Raw genomic sequence first — 18945 nt, 5'->3', positions numbered from 1 at the left:
CAAGAGTCAGACATTTAGCCAACTAAACTATTAAGGCGCCCCTGTCCTTTTTTTTTTTTTTTTTTTTTTTATAAAGATTTACTTCTTTAAGTAATCTCTACACCATACGTGGGGCTTGAACTCCCAACTCCAAGATCAAGAGCCACACGTTCTACCAACCAAGCCAGACAAGTGCCCCTCAATTGTTAAATTTCGTAATGGGATATTTGTATGATAGTTTGCTATTAGATGACTCCCTGAAGTATTTAGAGATAGGGGCTACCATGTCTGCAACCTATTGTCAAATGATTTTAAAAATTAGTCATAAGTTAGAGAGTGTGAGTGTGGGAGAGGGTGTGGAGGGAGAAAGAGAGAGAGAGAGGGAAATGAATGTGGTAAAATGTTAATAATTGGTGAACCTAGGTGGAGTGCATTAAGTGAGTCCTTTGTACTATTCTTGCAACTTTTCCCCAAGATTGAAATTATTTCAAAATAAAAAGGAAAACAAAAAAATGTAATGAGGTCACACAACTGAAGAGTTTATGTAGGAGGACTGAGATTTGAACTCAAGCCATTTGGTTCCAGTCCACTGTGGGTTTTTTTTGTTTTATTTTAATTTTTTAAAAATGTTTGTTTATTTTTGAGAGAGAGAAGGAATGTGAGTGGGGGAGGGTCAGAGAGAGAGGGAGACCCAGAACCTGAAGCAAGCTCCAGGCTCTGAGCTGTCAGCACAGAGCCCAACACAGGGCTTGAACTCATGAACTGCAAGATCATGACCTGAGCCTAAGTTGGGTGCTCAATCGGCTGAGCCACCCAGGGGCCCCACCAGTCCACTGGGTTTTTAATCACAGTACTATTGTATTGTTCCATTCATAGCGCTAGATGAAAGAAATAAATCTGTACTGAATTTTAGTTGGGACTATGATTGGATCCTGAACCTTGAGCCATTTTAGCAGCCCTGCCTCCTGGTTTCTCAAGGATAGGGTGATCATATAACTTATTGTATAAACCAGTTCACTTTTAAAAGTATGAGGGAATATACTATTAATAATTACTGTGGGACAATTGATGCAAACCAAGAAGAGTGGACAGCCTAAAAGGATACTACTTGGCAGATACCAGTTTTAACAAATGTGACAAGACATGATAATTGCTTCATTATAATTGAATTTTGTTTGCCATAGATTCTAGTTTACACAATACAGACACGTTTTTCTCCTGCCAACAAACCTCGGGCTTTCACCTGATGCATTTTCATATTTTCTCCTCTTGATTTTGCTAATTCTTCTGCTTCCTTCCAGACCACTTGGGAAATATTCTTTGTCAAACCCCATTTCCTCCAAGACTGAAAAATACCAACAAGAATTTCTGTAACAGTTGTCCAGTTTTTTAAAATATTGGCATTTAATCCATAAATCTCCAAACATCTTTATTAACATGATTTCTACAAGGAGAGGAGCTGGTAAAATGCATCTGTATTGCTAGATTGGCAGAGAAGTATTGCTGTTGTCAACTTCCCATAGATATTTGGAAAAACCTTATTGTATGGTGCTGGAGGCTGTGTTAATGTTAGTTAAGGAGGATTATACCAGTGTAGAATCAAAGGCAGATATGCTGTCTCATTGATCTGTTGCCCAGGTAGAGTTCATTCCCATTCTTCTAATCATACTTATTTTCAATTTCGTTGCCCTGGAGCTCTGTCCAATTAAAGAAGTTGACCTTCACTAATACAGGACTAGTATTTTTTGGTCAATCTCTAAACAGGCTTTCAAAATTATTATACTATGATCTGCTCTGGATTTTATTTATTTACTTTACAGTTTATTTATTTTTAGGGGTGCCTGGGTGGCTCAGTCACTTGAGCGTCTGACTCTTGGTTTCAACTCAGATCATAATCTCGCAGTTTCGGGAGTTTGAGCCCCACATCGGGCTCTGTGCTGACAGTGCAGAGCCTGCTTGGGCTCTCTTTCTGCCTCTCTTTTCTCCCTCTCTTTCTGCCTCTACCTCACTCACGCTTTCTCTGTCTCTCTCAAAATAAATGAATAAAAAGTTAAAAAAAAAACTTTAAAAATTTTATTTATTTTTAGAGAGAGAGAGAGCACATGTGTGGGAGAGGGGCAGAGAGAGAGGGAGAGAGAGAATCCCAAGCAGGCTCTGTACTGTCAGCACAGAGCCTAGCTTGGAGCTTCATCTTATGAATGGTGAGATCATGACCTGAGCCGAAATGAAGAATCTGACCCTTAATGAAATCAAGAGTCAGACCCTTAATGGATTAAGCCACCCAGGGGCCCCTCCTCTGGATTTTAAAGATCACAGTATCTTTTGGCTCCTCCTTCTTCATATAGAATGTATTTAACCAAGTATAGCTCCACTAGAACAGGAGAGGGTGAGATAGAGCAAGGATGCTGAAATTTAAATCAGATAGTTTTCCTTCCAGTTAGCTACTGTGGCATAAGGTTTGGGGAAGGAGTAGATAAAACAAATGATTAGCATAATTTTTTTAAGCCACTAAAGTGCCTTTTTTTCTTATATCACAAAATGTGCTTTTATAGTAACAATAGTCTTAATAATAATTACACTTTTATTTTTAAAAATAATGTGGATGTATAAGTTCAAAGCTGTTAAATTTCTTCTGATGGATTTTTCTTTAAATTCAGTGAATTGCTATATTTAAAGGGATAGGTTTTTTTTTTTTTTTTTTTTGCATCTAATTTAATGATTGAGTGGCCTCTGAAACCAGCTTTTACTTAATTTAAAAGAGGCTTTCTTTTTCTTTTTCTTTTTTTTTTTTTTTTTATGCACACTGTCAGTGCAGTGCCTGATGCAGGGCTCAATCTCCTGAACCATGAGATCATGACCTGAGCTGAAACCAAGAGTTGGACACTGACTGAGCCATCCAGGTGCTCCAAAGAGCCTTTATTTTAAAGATATCTGCAAGTGTCATTCTGATCAACCATGCATTAATCAAAATCAACTTATTGTTTTAGACATTAATTTTTGAGAGAGAGAGAGAGACAGACAGACAGACAGACCGTGAGTGGGGAGGGGCAGAGAGAGAGGGAGACACAGAATCAGAAGCTGGCTCCAGGCTCTGAGCTGTCAGCATAGAGCCTGACATGGGGGCTTGAACTCACAGACTGCGAGATCATGACCTGAACTGAAGTCAGACACTTAACTGACAGCCACCCAGGTGCCCCCAAAATCAGCTTATTAAAATATTAACTTGATTTATCAATTTTGTATTTGATATAGGAAATCAAACCTTGTGTCCAAAAGAAGGCTCTATTCTTAGAATACAGAGATACACGAAAATGTTGAAATATTGTGGAATCTCAAATCTTTATGTCATGGATCTTTATCTCTGCCATTATTCCGTTCATCTAGCCATTTTGTTCTAATGATAATAATATTTGCCACTCAATTTAAGGAATACTGTGAATACTATCTTGGTTTATTTCAAAATTTAGATAAAATGGGCAAATTCCTAGGAAAAGATAACAAGATGACTCATGAAAAAATTGAAAACCTTTAACTATTAAATAAATTGAAATTATAGTTATCTTCAGAAAACACCACACCCAGATGAAATTCTGAAATACAGCCTAAGTTTCTTTTTTCATGTTTTTATTTAAATTCCAGTTAGTTAACATGCAGTATAATACTAGTTTCAGTGATTCATCACTTAACATACAACACCCAATGCTCATCCCTGCAAGTGCCCTCCTTAACCCAGTACCCATTTAACCCATTTCCTGTCACCCTGCCCACCTCCCATCCAGCAATCCTCAGTGTATTCTCTATAGTTAAGAGTCTGGGGGCACCTGGATGGCTCAGTCAGTTAAGTGTCTGACACTTGATTTCAGCTTAGGTCATGATTTCAGGGTTGTGAAATTGAGCCCTGCATAGGGCTCCTTACTGGGCATGGAGCCTGCTTAAGATTCTCGCCCTCTCCTTCTACCATGCTCTTTCTAAATAAATAAAATAATAAATAAATAAGTAAAAAATAAATAAAAATAAATAAGGCACCTGAGTGGCTTGGTTGGTTAAGCATCTGACTCTTGATTTCGGCTCATGTCATAATCTCGTGGTTTGTGAGATTGAGCCCTACGTTGGGATCCTCTCTCTCCTCTCTCAAAAATAAATAAATTTTAAAAAATTAAAATTAAAAAATTAAAATTTAAAAAAATTTTATAAATTTTGAAAAAAAAGTGTTTCCAGCTCTGGTTTTAGAGTCATCTATAAATTCCACTTTTCCATGCTATTGGAAGCCACCATTAAGAAGGTGACTGTATGGTTTACAATTTCATTTCCTGGGACCTAATTGTCACAATTTATTTTTCATTAGCTCTCACTCCCTTTCTCCTCTCTTGCCTTTTCTCTCATTTTTTCTTCATAGTCAGCAAGAGTCAGAAAGGGTCTTTCCATTGTTTAGATACTTATTTTCTCAGTAAATTCTGCTCATCTTTCTGTATACTTATCCAGTATTTTATGGGGGATTGATGGGTGACAGAAGTGCTGCTTATTAGCACCTCAGGTTTTAAAAGATGGTAACTTTCCCTCAAAGAGCTCACAGTCTATCCCTGTTACAAGTGCAATGTGGGATATGTGGTATAATAGAGTGCTATTGAAACAGAGGGCTTGATTAATTCTTCCTAGGGAACAGGGTCACAATAGCTTTGTGGAAGCAATTCATTTGAACTGAGCAGGGAAGGAAGGATTAATAAAATTTCAAGAAGCATAGGGGAAAAAAAAAACAGATAAAAAGTGGGTATTCCCGGAAGCAGGAAATGTCTTGAATGATCACAGAGGCGTGAGAGTGCAGGAGGGCATCTGTGGTGAACAGTGGCTGAAGTGTAGTGCACTAGAAAGGTGTGGCCAGAAAGGAAACTAAAGAAGTACATTGATGGCAGATACTGAAGGGTTTTAAGTATCACATATTTGCCCTGATCATTCCCTCTCAGATTTTCTCAGTCTCAGTCCTTCTAAAATCCCTAATTCACCTTCAGTTCTCAGATGAAAAATTTCAGGTGTGCCTCTGTGTCAATATGGCTGAGATTTGGTCATACAGTTTTACCCTGGTGCTGAAAGACACCAGTCTTTATCTGGTTAATTACTGGGAGGCAGCATTCTGAATGACCTACAGCCATTTTAGGCTTTCAGAGAAGATAATTTCGGTGTTTTGGAAAAATAAAAAGTAGCTCCTTCCTATCCAAAGGGTTGGGAATGTTCAGCTTCATTAGCAGTCATCAGGCCAATGCAAATCAAAACTACAATGACACATTCTTTTATGTCCATGAGATTGGCAAAAATTAAAATCTGACCAAATATGTTGGCAAGGATATATGAAGCAACCAGAACCCAGCAAACAGAAGTGTAAACCCATTTTGGAACACAATTTGGCATTATCTCATGATTGAAGATTTTCATACTCCATGACCCAGCAGTTCCACTCCTAGGTGTCTACCCTTAACAACCTTATACATGTGTACAAGGAGACGTGTACAAAAATGTCCATAGCAACTTCGTTGGCAATAGCAAAAACATAAGCATTCCAAACTGGGAAAAATCCCAATATCTATCAACTTTAGATTGAATAAATAAATCATGGTATAGCCATATAATATAATACCATGTAACAGTAGAAATGACTAAATTGCAGCCATTGCAACATGAATGAATCCCAACAAATAGTAGAGTGAAAGGTTGCAGAAAAATGTGCATTAGATTCATGTGAAGTACAGAAACATGTGAAACTAAACTATAATGGTTTGGGATACAGATATGATAAAACTGTAAAGAAAAATAAGGGAATAGTAAACACATTTCTGGATAGTGTCATCAGAGTGAAAGGGAAGGAGATAGGTTTGGGGAGAGGCATGTAGGGGACTTTAAAGCTAATGGTGATATTCTTTTTATTTTTTTTTTTAGTTTATTTTTAGAGAGAGTGTGCACAGGTACTTGTGGGGGAGGGGTAGAGAGAGAATCCCAAGCTGTTAGCGCAGAGCTCGCAGAGCTCGAAATGGTGCTTGGTCTTAGGAATGGTGAGATCATGACCTGAGCCTAAATCAAGAGTCAGACGCTCAACCCACTGAGCTACCCATGTGCCCCTAATGGTGATATTCTTTTTTTCTTTTTTTTTTTTTTTAATTTTTTTTTTTATAATTTTTTTTTTCAACGTTTATTTATTTTTGGGAGAGAGAGAGACAGAGCATGAATGGGGGAGGGGCAGAGAGAGAGGGAGACACAGAATCGGAAACAGGCTCCAGGCTCTGAGCCATCAGCCCAGAGCCCGACTCGGGGCTCGAACTCACGGACCGCGAGATAGTGACCTGGCTGAAGTCGGACGCTTAACCGACTGCGCCACCCAGGCGCCCCAATGGTGATATTCTTAAACTAGGTGGTAGGCAGGCACACTGATGTTTGCTAAATCACAATTCTTTTTTTTTTTTTTTTAAGTTTGTTTATGTAATCTCTACATCCAGCGTGGGGCTTGAATTCATGGCCTTGAGATCAAGTCACGTGCTCTACCAAAAGAGCAAGGCAGGTGCCCTCTCACGATTCTTTGTTACCTTACACGTATTTCTAAAAATTTTTGTATCTGTAAATTGTAAAGCATTAAGGTAAGGTTGCTGATACTGAATCTAGTCCAGTGTTCCCCCCCCCCGGTAATACTTTTACAAACACATTTTTCAGAGTGTAAAAACTGAGGCCCAGAGAGACTAAATAATTTAATTGTTCAAGAGGGAAAGCTTATCAGTGACAGCCTGGCCTCAAACTCTGTACAGAGTATTTTCTGTCATCTGTTGTAACTCTCCCATTATGTAGATTCTATCCATCAATTAGAAGCGCTTCCACTTGGAATACTGCCTCAGTCTTTCACCCTCTCATGTAGTACGTTCTCCACACTGCTGCCAGAGAGAGCTTTCTTTTTTTTCCCAACGTTTATTTATTTTTGGGACAGAGAGAGACAGAGCATGAACGGGGGAGGGGCACAGAGAGAGGGAGACACAGAATCGGAAACAGGCTCCAGGCTCCGAGCCATCAGCCCAGAGCCCGACGCGGGGCTCGAACTCACGGACCGCGAGATCGTGACCTGGCTGAAGTCGGACGCTTAACCGACTGCGCCACCCAGGCGCCCCGAGAGAGAGCTTTCTAAATGCAAATCCCATCATGTCACTCTCTAGTCTCAATCTTAAATAGTTCCCCGTAGCCTTCAGCACACTCCAAGTGCTATAGTGCAGCATACAAGGATCTCTGTGTCTCAGCTTCTATCTACCTTATTAGCCTTATCGCTCATGACTTCTTGTACTTCAGCCACACCAAGCTATTTGCTGCTCTTGGAACATTGTTTGCCTCTGCACACACTGCTCCCTTCATCTGAAACTTCTCTTAACTAATTTTTTTTTTGTCCTTTAAGACACCCTTTCTTAACTACGTCTGCCCGCAGTCTGAGCTGGATGCCTCCACAACATCTTGTGTAGTCATACTTATGAAAAGAGTAATTTTGTCCCCTTCAGTAGCTTTTGAGCTTCCTGAGGGCAGGGACATTGTTGAATTTATCCCCAGTGTGTGGCACAGCGCTCAGTACCTAAGGTTCATTGAAGGAAGGAGGGAGGGAGGGAGGGAGGAAGGAAGGGAGGAAGGAAGGAAAGAAGTGCTCAGTACATAAGGCTCATTGAAAGAGAGGGAGAGAAAGAAAAAAGGGAAAGAAGAAAGGAAAAAGGAAAAGTGGATATCAGTTTATACAAATCTCATATATGGTTAGAAGCTGTCATATGTTTGCCAGATTCTCACTATCTGTATCTGTATTTATAATGGTAGGAAGAAAGGCAGGCAGGTTGGCCGGTGGCAGGGTCCAGTTGGTGGGGACAAAGTATTGGTGCTGGGGGAGGGGGGCAAAAAGCTGATTTGGTGGGGAAAGAAAAGGTTCAGAGGCTTATTAATGTTTTAGGCCACGTGCCTGGAGATTTTAATGACAGCCTGGATTTCTTTCAAGTTTTTAAAATGTGCTGATTTTCATGACCTACCCTATTCTGACCTTCCTTAGCCTTTTTAGAAATGTGTCTCCTTTGGCTGATAACTCTTAATCATTTCTCTCTTTACATTAGAAGATAAGAACTTTGAGGTGCATGAATAAAAGGGAGGTGGCAGATAGCTTGTGTTGGTTGGGATGGCCTTGGTTGTTTTTTTGTAATTAAAAAAATTTTTAATTTTTTTTTTAATTTTTAATGTCTCACTCTGCTATATAGAGATTAGACCTCTAATCATTTCCTAGGGTTTGTAGAGTATGTATAGATCCCGTCTTGTGATCTGATGAATTACTAGGAATCTTAATTCTAAAACAAAGGTTGGGGCACCTGGGTGGCTCAGTTGGTTAAGCGTCTGACTTCAGCTCAGGTCATGATCTCACACTCTGTGAGTTCGAGCCCTACATCGGGCTCTGTGCTGACAGCTCAGAGCCTGGAGCCTGCTTCAGATTCTGTGTCTCCCCCTCTCTCTGCCCCTCCCCTGCACATGCTCTGTCTCTCTCTGTCTCAAAAATAAATAAAAACATTAAAAAATTAAAAAAAAATAAGTAAATAAAACAAAGGTCGAGCTTGGGCTATTCAGATTGAGTTCTCTTCCCTCAGAAAGCAGTACTATTAAGACTGAATGTCCAGACACCCTCCCTATCCTCACCTTCATAATGGCCAGAGCACAAGAACCACTAACTGTGGCTTCATTCGTTTGATTAATATTGAAGTTTGTTTGGTTTTTTTGTTTACTTAAATTTATTTCAATTCAAGTTAGTTAAGTTTATTTTGAGAGAGAGCGAGTATGAGCAAGGGAGGGGCAGAGAGAGAGGGAGAGAGACCTAAGCAGGCTCCATCCACACTGTCAGCACAGAGCCCAGTGTGGGACTCAGTCCCACAAACCGTGAGATCATGATTTGAGCTGAAACCAAGAGTCGGATGCTTAACCAGCTGAGCCACCCGGGTGCCCCTCATTTGATTAATATTTATTGAGCATATTCTCTGTACCTAGCATGGTGATAGGCACTAGGATCAGAGATGATTGATCACTAGCCTTAAAGTATTTGCAGTCTAGTGGGAGAGCAAGTAAGAAAATCAGTCATTTTAATGCAGTGTGATGGGATAGGCATGCACAGGGTGTTATGGGAGTTTAAAGAATGTGTGGAGAGGGGCGTCAAGCTCCCCTGGGGCAAGGCATGTCAAGAGACGTTTCACTTGAGCTCAATCTTGGAAGACCTTAGAAGTTGGTGAGGGTGTGGTGGGTGGTCAGATTTGAACAAAAGTATGGAGGCAAGGGAGAACATTATGTAATCAGGAGCCATGGGAGGGTCTGTGGGACTTCAGGGATGGGTATGTATGTATGAAGTTGTGATAGTAGAGGAGACTGAAGCCAATATAAAGGGACTATATTGCGAATGACATTTTCTACTTTCCTAAATAAAAGGAATTATCAGAAGTGTTTTCATTCATCCAGTGTTAAAAGTTTAGTGTTTCTCTTACTATTGTCTCTTGAGCAACTGAGTTTTATTGTGTTTTATTTCTTTGATTTGTTTTTTTTTTTTTTTATGATATTTGAGTTTGGAGCCCTCTTGCTTTTTATGCTTTGAGTACCATCTAGTCAGACCCCACACTCAGGCATTGTGGAATGGATGACGCATTGCTTTTAAGGCAGCTTGGAAGTAGGAGGATTTAAATGACCTTCAAAGACTAATGTCAGGCCCCCATGTCAATGTCATTGCAATTCATGCATGCATGGAGAGTAGGAAAGAGAACTTAATTATGGAGGAGGGGAATTGTAACGCTGCTTGAATGGGTAGTTGAAAGTCCTGGGCACGCCCCTTAGCCTCAAAAAAGGACTTTCTTACATTTGCTGCCAAAGAGGTCATAGGGAGAGCCCAAGATAAATACCATCCTCCTTCTGGGGTGTGTAAGTCAGTCTTATTCTTTCGCTTCCACAGGTGCAGAATAGGTTCACCAAATAATATTCTGATCTCCATTGAACAGAATTTGGCATCTTATTGTCCTTCTCCAGAAAATCAATCCCTTTAAAGCATTGAACGTGGCAATTTTAGGTCAGCAGGCATTTAAAGACACCTTTTTAACTTTTAAGTGCTGGCCTAATAAGATATATTTTGTACAAAAATACCAGTGTTATCAAGATGAAACTTGAATCATTTAAATCCTGAAAGGGGCTAAGTTTTAGCTGCTGGTATACCTTTTACCTGTGAAATTCCTTGTTGTCTTATAATGGTGCTGTCCTGGAAGACTGTGATCATCATCAGATATCAGGCTCCATTCCTTCTGCTAACCTTTGGTAACTGTTCAGAATTCATTTCAGTGTTTGAGAATGAGGGAACCCACAATGACCCATGTGACTATCCTTTCAAACCATAAAATAGCTTTCCATAGTTAGCCTGGATGACAGCAGAAGCCAGCCTTATGTAGTCAGGAACTGCTCCAACCTGGCTATAATCAATGACTGAAGGAGTTAGTCATAGTTACCCTCCTCCATTTCATTAATTTGTTTTGGGAAGTGGTATTAGTGAGGCAGAGTTGCATCTTTGGTTCATTACTATAGGGTCTAAACAGGAAAATCTATTTCAGTGAAATCCTTGAGACTTGCAGAAAACACAACGCTTCTTATACTTTTTTTTAAAGATTTTATTTTAGTAAAAACATTTTTTTTAAAGATTTTATTTTTAAGTAATCCCTATGCCCACCGTGGGGCTTGAACTTAAAACTGTGAAATCAAGGGTTGCATGCTCTACCAATTGAGCCAACCAGGCACCCTGCTTGTTAGTACTTTATTTATTTATTTATTTATTTATTTATTTATTTATTTATTACGTTTATTTATTTTTGAGACAGAGAGAGACAGAGCATGAATGGGGGAGGGTCAGAGAGAGGGAGACACAGAATCTGAAACAGGCTCCAGGCTCTGAGCTGTCAGCACAGAGCCCGACTCGGGGCTCGAACTCACGAACCATGAGATCATGACCTGAGCCGAACGAAGTCGGCCGCTTAACCGACTGAGCCACCCAGGTACCCCTTGTTAGTACTTTAAAGAGAGCTTTTCTTTTGCAGGGAAAGTGCTGTATATACACGGCCCTGATTGTTATCTCTACAACATAAATATTCATATAGTTTTAAAGTTTAGAAAAAGTTCTGTGTTAATCTAAATCAAGTTTTACTTTTTCTATATACATAATTCATATCTTAAAATAACACTCACTGATAGATTTTGGTAAGATATAGAAAAACAAAACAAAGTATCATCTTCTTAATTCCTCTTCTGTGTAAGCCTTTTCCCTCCATTTTAATGGAGGTTTTTCAGAGCACAGACCGTGGCAGAGCCCATTTTCAAAGCAGTTCATCGAGATTTAGCTTTGCAGTTTATTTGCCCTTGGTCACCAAAAAAGAGTAGAAACCAAAGAACCAGATGGCTGCTGAGGGAAACTATTGTAACAGTAAACTTGAAGGGCTAGAGACCAGAGAGAAAGGAGAATGCTTGGGGTGGTCTTAGAGAGCTAAAATGGTAGTCACAGAATATAAATTAGGTAATGGAAAATTTAGGGTACTATACCAAAGCCATCTTTCTAACAAATTTTGGTCTGGAATTGTCTTTGTAAGTAAAGCTTTTGTGATTATTAGAATGACAGAATTCATCTCTTGGCTTTTTGTCCTAGAAGGCATTAGACTCTTTAACATGATTTATGGCAGACAAGAAATACCAGTTCAGTTAGGGCAGGTGGTATTTAATTACCCCTCTCTGTGGGAGTGGGGCTATTCTCACTAAAATTGTTTGTAGGTGAAATCACAACAAAGATCCATGAAGTACAGCTTTATATGTATATATTTTTAAAAAGAGACATCAGTTTATTGCATTTTTCAAATGTCAAAGGTTAATTTAAAATATTAATGCTGAAAAGATTAATTTAAGATATTAAATGTACCAGGCAAGAATACATGTACATATTGTAATTACTTCCTTTTTACAATTAAAGTAATTGGATTATATTTAATGAGGTATTTACATTTAATAATTAAAAAAGACTTATCATTTCAGTATTCCCCATATGCAGAAAGAAATGGGGGAAAATTATATCACTTCTGATATAATTATCTTTACTTGGGCTAAAAAGGGAAAACAACCATGCTCTTTGGAAAAAGTCAGAAGAGTATTATTTTAAAAAATACATATATAGTTTAAGAATTACCCATGGGAATGTGTTTTGGTTCATTGTAAAAGAAGATGAAAGATGAGGTGCTTAAAAAAAAAAAAAAAAAAAAAAGCCCCTGATGACAAGATTTGATGAGCCAAACAGTGCACAGAGAATGAAACTTAAAGTGATTTTCAGGGACCCTGCAGATAAAAGTAACTCATCAGAAGTGATGGAACCCCAAATGCCTGGCTGTTTGAAAACAGGAGTTTGTTTGAAAAGCAGTAGCATCTAAGCATGTTATGTGAGGCTGGCACTTTAAATGAGCCAGTGTTTATGTTGTTTAAAGTGAAAGATGTGAAGCCCCTGAGCAGCTGGCTAAAATTGGGTGTAGAGAGGGAGAAAGCAGTATGTTATCCTCATTAACACCGTTTCAGTTCTAGGGTAAATATGTCAGGAAGGCTTTCTTGTGTTAGCATGCAGTCTTTTTTCAAGGGAGAAGAAACTAGTCGAGGGCTTCGTGGCACTTGTGTATGAGAATGAGAAATAGGAGCTTATTTGTATAATTTCTTGGTTTGTGTGTTTTTTTAAAGAGTCAGTGTGGAGTCATGGAATAAGCATAAACTTTTGACATAGATAGACCTGGGTTTAAAAGTTGACTGTGTGACTTTGATAAAGTTACAGAACTGCTCTTAGTTTTAGTTCTGTCATCTGTAAAATCAGAATGCTAAAACTTACTTCATAGAAGTGTTTTGAGTAGTAGAGATATATAAGAAAACGTGAATAAATACCAGCCATATTTTAGGCATTCAACACTTATTGAGCAGACACTATAGGATACAAAGAAGTTTTAAGAATCCCACCCTTAGCTGCTGTTGTTAGTACTACTTCTGTTAGGTTTAAAGGTATTTTGTTTTTCAGTTCCTGTACTCAGAGAATTGTACACTCCAAAAATCTGTACTACAACATAGAATGTAATGACTGCCATCAAAGAGGTTCAGCATACCTCTTCGGCACTTTTGGAAAGGGAGAGATGACTTCAGACTAGAAGAGTCAAGGAAGGCTTCTTAGAAGTGGTGACATTTGCCTTGGGCCTTCAAGATGAAAGGATTTTTTTTTTTTTTTTTTAAAGAAATGCCATGATCCAAGTAATAGTCCCTTTGAGACTATTTGTCTCTCAAAGTTTGTAAAGTGAAAAAACTGAATTGATTTTTGACTATGATTTGGAAGACTGATACTCTTTATCTTAATATTTAAAATTGTCATAATATAAACAGAGGCCATCTATTTCTTTCTCAGTATTTGTCTCTACACTCCCAAAGAGCCTGTCCCAGAAGGTAACAGACTCACCTATTACTTGGCCTCCACTGAGACTGAAGAAAAGAGGATCAATTAGGAGAGCCTTTTGTGTAGTGTGTTCAATGCTGTTTAATTTGATTTGCTGTCCTTAAATTATTTCATTACCACCAGGAGGTGAATCTAAACAAACTCTGCATTCCTTTGAATTAATAGTAATCAGAGCTATCAGTTACTGAGTACCTACTGGGTGTTAGACATCCCTCTAGAAGGCTCACATGTTATCTCATTTTATCCTTAGAACCATCATATGAGGTAGATTTTATTTTTCCCATTTTACAGATGAGGCTTATAGAGAGTAACCAGCCCAGAGTCACATAATGAGTGGGTCAGGAAATCCTTGAATCTCTTGACTGAACATCCCTCTGAGTTCACCAAGCTGTATTGATTTTTGAAGGTGGTAGGCACCTATGTGAGTATTAGCTGTAAGAAAAGAACTTTCTGTCATTGTCCTCAGTTGTGATCATTCAAAAAATTAATTAAATATGTCATCCAAATATGTTCTATGCTTATGGTAATGATATTATACCTATTGGCAGTGCTTTCTTGTTTGTTTGATTTCGGGACACCTACTTTTTCTTGTTATTCCTAGAATTACTCTGTGTATGTACTTGAAGATAAATTGAAATTAATCAGACTTTAAGATTATAATACTTTATAATACCTCTTTATTATGGAGGGCCTTGCAAAACTAGAGTGGAAATCAACCCTGACCTAAACAGGAAGGACAGGGCTGTGATCCCTGTGAGAAGGGAAATAAAAGAGGTGAGCCCTGTGATTACCTGGCTTTCTGTCTAAATGTCTCTTCTTTTTTTTTCTTTTCTTTTTAAATTTTTATTTAAATTCTAGTTAGTTAATATACAATGCAGTATTGGTTTCAGGAGTAGAATTTAGTGATCCATCACTTACATACAACACCCAGTGCTCCTCATAACAAGTACCCTTCTTATTATATTACCCATCAGCTATCTAGCCCATCCCCCACCCACCTCCCCTCCACTAACCCTCAATTTGTTCTCTATTGTTAAGAGTCTCTTGGGGCACCTGGGTGGCTCAGTCGGTTGAGCGTCCGACTTCGGCTCAGGTCATGATCTCGCAGTCTGTGAGTTCGAGCCCGCGTCGGGCTCTGTGCTGACAGCTCAGAGCCTGGAGCCTGCTTCGGATTCTGTGTCTCCCTCTCGCTCTCTGCCCCTCCCCCGCTCATGCCCTGTTTCTCTCTCTGGCAAAAATAAATAAACATTAAAAAAAATTTTTTTTTAAAAGAGTCTCTTATGGTTTGTTTCCCTCTCTTTACCCCCCCTTCCCATATGTTCATCTGTTTTGTTTCTTAAATTCCACATATGAGTGAAATAATATGGTATTTATCTTTCTCTGACTTACTTCCTTTAGCATAATATACTCTAGCTCCATCCATGTCATTGCAAATGGCAAGATTTCATTCTTTTTGATGGCTAAGTAGTATTCCTGTGTGTGTGTGTGTGTGTGTGTGTGTGTGTGTGTGTGTGTGCGCGCGCGTGCGCACGCGCGCGTACACTGCACCTAGATGTCTCTTCTAACTATGGAGCAGGGTGGGGGATTCCAAGCAGAGCACACTGGTCTTGCTGAACTGAAGAGACATTATAGTTCAAGGGGAGCTGAAGCAACTGAAAGCAGTGTGGTTGAGTTCTGGAAAAGGGGAAGCTATGAAGAACTGCTCTAGAAATCTCAGGGTCTTATTGAATCTTTGCTGACCACACACATGACTGGGATCACACTGAGGGAGAATGGGGAAAGAGTGGCCAGGAAGCTATGAGCAGGGAGGTGTTTGAGTTCCTACCAGCCAGAATAGAGAGCCCATGGTGCTCACTGGGGCACCCAGTAGAGATTGCAGAGGGGCCGCATCTTTGCACTGGGGTTAAAATACCCATAGAGTATAGGCTACCCTAGAGCCATCCTAACAAAGCTTTTTAAAAACAAGCCTTACTGGGGCGCCTGGGTGGCGCAGTCAGTTGAGCGTCCGACTTCAGCCAGGTCACGATCTCGCGGTCCCTGAGTTCGAGCCCCGCATCAGGCTCTGGGCTGATGTCTCAGAGCCTGGAGCCTGTTTCTGATTCTGTGTCTCCCTGCCTCTCTGCCCTTCCCTCGTTCATGCTCTGTCTCTCTCTGTCCCCAAAAAAATAAATAAACATTGAAAAAAAAATTAAAAAAATAAATAAAAACAAGCCTTACAGGTACCCAACTGAACCAAAAGTAGCTTAACTACCTACCAGAATAAAGTCTGACACTTTTGAAACCAACATTGCTAGATAGTCAACATTGTAATAGCATAATGTCTAACATCCAGTCAGAAGTTACCATGTTTGGGGTGCCTGGGTGGCTCAGTTGGTTGGGCTTCTGACTTGATTTTGGCTCAGGTCATGATCTCACAGTTTATGGAATCGAGCCCCATGTTTGGCTCTGGCTCTGAGCTGTTGGTGTGGGGCCTGCTTGGGTTTCTTTCTCTCCCCCTCTCTCTCCCTGCCCCCCCCCCCACGCATCTCTCTAAACAAACAAACTAAACAAACAAACATACATTTAAAAAAAAGTCACTAGATTTACCAGGAAAATGTGGCCCATATCTAGGAGAAAAATCATTCAGTAGAAACAGTCAGAAATGGCAGAGATGATGGAATTAGCAAACAAGGATATTAAAATAGCTCTATGTTCAAGTATATAAAGGAAAATACGAACATACTGGTTAGGAGATAAATATTGTAGCCTTGCAAATAATTAGTGGAGTAAAGTTCCAATCTCTCATTTTTTATTATCTTTGTTCTTCTATGGTGTTAATGATTTGGTGGAATTTGAATGTGCTTGTAGAAGCCTGAGTTCTAGAATCATAGCCTTTTAGGGTTGGAGAGAAATTTTAAAGGTCATTTTGTCTACCCTTTCATATTATAGAAAAAATATATTTTATTGATTCTAAGATGCACATTTCCCCACATTTTTATTTTTATTTAAATGTTTGTTTATTTAGAGAACAAGTTGGGGAGGGGCAGAGAGAGAAATTCCAAGTAGGCTCCACCCATCACACAAGGCTCAATCCTAGGAACTGTGAGATCGAGACCTGAGCCAAAATCAAGAGTTGGGTGCTTAACCTGTGAGCCTTCCAGGTGCCCCTCCCCACATTTTAACATCTCTTGAACTTGAATCATGATACATCTCATAATCAATGGCATCTTAGATTTGATGAAATGTGGTAAAAAGCCCATTAGAATTGTAACTTTTCCATAAATTCTTAGTGGTAGAGTTCAAGACTTCTGCCTAGGGGCGCCTGGGTGGCGCAGTCGGTTAAGCGTCCGACTTCAGCCAGGTCACGATCTCGCGGTCCGTGAGTTCGAGCCCCGCGTCGGGCTCTGGGCTGATGGCTCAGAGCCTGGAGCCTGTTTCCGATGCTGTGTCTCCCTCTCTCTATGCCCCTCCCCTGTTCATGCTCTGTCTCTCTCTGTCCCAAAAAAAAAAAAAAAAAAAGACTTCTGCTTATATTACCCCCACTTGGAAAACCTTCCTCTTTTATTATTATTATTATTATTATTATTATTATTATTATTATTATGTTTTAGATATTTTTTTATTTTTTTAAATTTAATTCAAGTATAGTTAACATACAGTGTTATGTTAGTTCCAGGTATACAATATAACGATCCAACAATTCTATACATTACTTAGTGTACATCATAAGTGTACCCCTCTTTATACTTTATATCCAAATCCTGCCTGTTTGATCCCTTCAAGTCACAGTGACTGTTTCATCCTTTCTGTTGTTATCATTGACTGCATCATTCATTTGATAACTGAACTTCTATTTATTTGCTGTATTGTTACTAAACTGGTTTTATCTGTCTCCTCAAATTATAAGTTCCTGTAGTGAAGGAAGGGAATTTATACTTCCTTGTGTCTTTTAGTGTCTACTTGATAGATATTCATTGATTGATAAGGGTACTACTATAATTAGTTAAGTATTAATACAACCTGAAACTTATTAATAGTATTGTTTAATGGTTGAGGGAACCACATATAAAACATTTTTTAATGTTTTTCTTTTTTTAGTGTTTATTTTTGAGAGAGAGCATGCATGCGTGTACACACACACACACACACACACACACACACACGCATGAGCGGGGATAGGGGGCAAAGAGAGAGGGGGACAGAGTGTCCAAAGCAGGCTCTGTGCTCTCAGTGCAAAGTCCAATGTGGGGCTCAAACCCACGAACCGTGAAAGCATGACCCGAGCTGAAGTCAGACACTCAAGTGACTGAGCCACCCAGGTGCCCCATGAAACATTTAGAACAGGGGTACCTGGGTGGCTCAGTTGGTTGAGCATTCAACTTCAGGTCAGGTCATGATTTCACGGTTTGTGAGTTCAAGCCCCACATCTGTGCTGAAAATGTGGAGCCTGTTTCAGATTCTCTCTCTCTCTCTCTCTCTCTCTCTCTTTCCTCTCTCTGCCTCTCCCCAACTCGTGCTTTATCTCTCTCTCAAAATAAATAAAAATAAACTTTAAAAAAAAGTTTAAAGTCACTACATCTTAAAAAAAAAACATTTAGAACAGTGCCTGGCACATAGTTAAATGCTAGATATGTGTGGAACTCGTACTTCCACTACTACTACTATGACTACAACAGAAATCACTATTTTTTTTAAAGTAATCTCTGTGTCCAACGTTATCATTGACTGGAGATCAAGAGTCACATGCTCTACTCGTCGAGTCAGCGAGGTACCCATCACTAGGACTATTACTATAATTGTTTTGTGCCAGGCACTGTGTTAAGCATTTTACACATGCATTATTTTATTTTTCGTCATAACAACCTTACAAACTAGGAATCATTATACTAATTTAACAGATTAGGAAACAGACTGAGAGATTACACTGCTTGCCAAGGTCCCAAAGCTAAAATTTGGCAGTTGGGAATTGAAACCCACACCTCTGCCTCTTACTGTCCATGCTCTTGCTACTCTACACCACTGCTTATTAGGTTTTGACGGCTTTGGTAACTGCTTAGTAAACTGAGGGTAGAAAAAAAGAATGGGTACTTACTTTCCCTCTGTTCAAGGACTTTTCCTTATAAATCCCATATTTTGAGTGGTGAATAGACCTTGTGAGAGGAAGTAGATGTACAGCTGCCCTTTGCTGCTGACTCTTAGTTGCTGGCGGCTTGGCTATTAGTGACAGATGAGTGTGTGACACTTTTTCAGGAATGAATTCTTGTTACAGCTGGCAGAATAGAACAGTTGATAGGAATTGCAGTTTGCTCCATAATTCCACTTCCTGGTGTTCAGATGCGGTTGTCATTGCTAGGTCTCCCTCCTTACTTAAGTTGGTATATTAACAGTCACATCCAGGACTGCTGCTTCTGCCTGCTCCATGACCACACGGTGTGTTTGTACGTTGCCCTGAGCTGTCAGCAAAACAT

The 18945-nt window shown here is 39.5% G+C and overlaps 1 protein-coding gene and 1 long non-coding RNA gene across 3 annotated transcripts in view; one reads left to right on the top strand and one right to left on the bottom strand.

The window, feature by feature from the left end:
* WASF2 (WASP family member 2) overlaps window positions 1–18945 on the top strand; it is a 73703-nt gene that overhangs the window by 24165 nt on the left and 30593 nt on the right. The window lies entirely within an intron of this gene.
* LOC109502183 lies at window positions 1124–18944 on the bottom strand. The gene is made up of 2 exons (XR_002160617.3): window positions 18570–18944; window positions 1124–1324 (listed from the first exon to the last, which is right to left on the bottom strand). It is a non-coding gene; the product is annotated as an uncharacterized LOC109502183 (long non-coding RNA).

The sequence above is a fragment of the Felis catus genome, chromosome C1 (genome assembly GCF_018350175.1).
Source record: "Felis catus isolate Fca126 chromosome C1, F.catus_Fca126_mat1.0, whole genome shotgun sequence".
In the NCBI taxonomy this organism is placed as follows: Eukaryota; Metazoa; Chordata; class Mammalia; order Carnivora; family Felidae; genus Felis; species Felis catus.
Note: the sequence above shows the minus strand (reverse complement) of the source record. Positions and strands in the feature narration are given on the sequence as shown.